Consider the following 2,551-nt stretch of genomic DNA (forward strand, 5'->3'; position numbering starts at 1 on the left):
TGTTTGAAGCATGACCGCAACAGGAAGTAGGGAGAGAAAACACTATCAAATGGAAACCTTGTATTTATATTTCACTATGTACTTTTGTAATTGCATATCCTTGTTGTTATTGAACTGCAGTAACTTAAAGGAAATCAATATTACTTCCTTGAGGGTCAGAGAAAGACTGGCATTTAATATGTGGGACCTCTCTTTCGTAGGTAGGGTAAAGTTGTGATGAAAGGTTTTACAATAAATCTTTTGCACTGTAGTGTGTGCAGTGTGTCTCCATGGAATCAGCCAAGTCAGTCAGAATACTGTGATGAAAGGTTTTACAATAAATCTTTCGCACTGTAGTGTGTGCAGTGTCTCTCCATGGAATCAGCCAAGTCAGTCAGAATAATGGAACAAATCCATCTCACACAGGGAATTTTCCTTTAGAATATAAACTGTCTTTTTTGTTTTCTTTAGCACTGTTTAGCTTTTAGCGCACTAAAATCAACTTCTCTTTGAACTAGTCTGTAGCTGTAAACCAGCAGCCTCCACTTCGTATCAGCACTCGTTGTTTTGCGATCTGAGGACCTGAACGTGAACTGCGGCAGGGAGCTTTTCCTGGAGTTTCACTCTGCAGGCGGAGCTACCCCTCAAACATAGGCAAAGCAGGCAATGTCCTCTGGCAGCAGGCGGCTGGACACGACAGAGCGCTTGTGACCCCCGGCCTGCCTTGCGTGCGGGCTGGCGTCTGTCGAGCGGGAAACCGTTAACCACGGCAGGCAAGCGGCAGCTCCTGCCAGCAGTGGTCACCGACGCTGTCACCCCCTCACCACACTTGCAGTGGCAGTCACCCGAGTAGGAGTGACTGCCCTGTCGTCGCTTCTCCCTGGCTTCCCACCCCAGCTTTGCCGCTGCTTCTGAGACCCCTTCCCACGATGAACACTGTCCATGTCTCATTCCTTGTTCTTGAGGCAGCAAAGCTCAATTTTGTCTTCGTTTCTGGGGAGCTTGGAGAACTCTAGTAACACTGGCTCAGAAAACAATCCCTAAAGCGAGCCAGACACAGTGCTGCGGTGCATGACGAGAGCAGTGCTACGGATTTGAAACAGGAACTTCCCTTCCTCCCCCTTTCAATTTCTGAACTTAAAATTGCAAATGTAAAACACTTGGGTGAAGTGTTAGTAAATATTTACCCTTCAGGCCTCTAACAAATACTCAACTAGCTCTTTGACGTTTCACCTGTCATTCTTCTCCATTTTAGCAAACAATGTCCTCCGTGGCCTTACAGTTTTTGTGCCACAGTTCTGGTTACCTCACTTGTACAACAGAACTAGCTAAATGATTCGGGCAGAAGTCAAAAGATGAGCTCTCCAGACTATAACTAGCGTATGATCATATTGGCTCATGATAGATCCGTCAAGGTGAAAAGAAGCTGGCTACTTTGCCGCTTTCTGCCCCTGAGCATTGAGCTCTGGAAACCCAGCCACTATACGCTGGTGCAATTTGGTGTTACTCAGGCTGAGCCTAAACTGTCCCAGTTCCCAGTCCCATTTCCTGTCATAGAATCATAGAATCTCTGGGTTGAAAGGGACTTTTTAAAGTCATCTAGTCCAACCCCACTGCAATGAGCAGGGACATCTTCAACTAGATCAGGTTGCTCAGTCTCAATTCGCTGTTCCAATTCCCAGTCCCAGCTCTCCCTACTCTGCGTGACTTGTTGGGATATAGCATGGCTCTTTCTCTGCCTTTTCATGCTGGATTTTCCTCCAAAGGAAACGGGGCACAGCGCAGAGGATGGGAGATGAGACCTCTTATTCCTGCGCTCTGTCAGGACCTGGTCCTGGGAACAGTGCGGTTCTTATGTCTCACAGTTTAGACACAGCCATAAAGTTTGTGGGGAGCAGCAGAACTGAAGTGTTTCCAGGTTTGTTCAGCCTTTGCTAATAGAGCTGTGTCTTCCTTATACTAAAAGCCTGGGTGACTAGATGGTGTGATCTGGAAGAGGTATGCATCTAACTCCGATCAAAGATCTACCGATGCTACCTAGTTAGGACTCACAGTTACACTGGCAGAAACTCTTGTTATGTACTTTTTTTTTTCCACTTTTGTCGTAATAGTCTGCAAACACATGCATGAATAGGGCATCATTTGCAAGTGGACATCTGTTTCCCAACACTAAAAATTCAGCTTCTCCCTAAAACAGATACAGAAAATAATGAAAAATGTGTAGCTGTGTAGCTCATATGCCGTTTAGGTCTCATGGGACAGATATAAAAAATTCAGAGGAAAGCAAGGATTAAGAACTGAAAGACAAAATTGTGTAGAAAATTAAATATAAAAAATGAGAGCTTGTCTGCTCTTGTCTTAACCTAGGATGTCAGCTAAACAGACATTTTGACAGAAGTATTTTGCATTTTTTGCAACTCAAAACAGTTATTTGATAAATGACTGTTAGAAGGGATTAAGATCACGTCTAATCATTTGAATCTATTTTCTATTTTTAACTATTTCCTATCTAGTTCCACCAGACCAGCCAAGACTCACTGTATCCAAAACTACATCTTCCTCTATCACTCTT

At 44.3% G+C, this 2,551-nt stretch overlaps 1 protein-coding gene across 1 annotated transcript in view; it reads left to right on the top strand.

The window, feature by feature from the left end:
• LOC104621586 (Down syndrome cell adhesion molecule-like) overlaps positions 1 to 2,551 on the top strand; it is a gene marked incomplete at its 3' end in the record, with an annotated part of 37,865 nt that overhangs the window by 1,983 nt on the left and 33,331 nt on the right. The window lies entirely within an intron of this gene.

The sequence above is a fragment of the Phaethon lepturus genome, unplaced genomic scaffold (assembly GCF_000687285.1).
Source record: "Phaethon lepturus isolate BGI_N335 unplaced genomic scaffold, ASM68728v1 scaffold9355, whole genome shotgun sequence".
Classification (NCBI taxonomy): Eukaryota; Metazoa; Chordata; class Aves; order Phaethontiformes; family Phaethontidae; genus Phaethon; species Phaethon lepturus.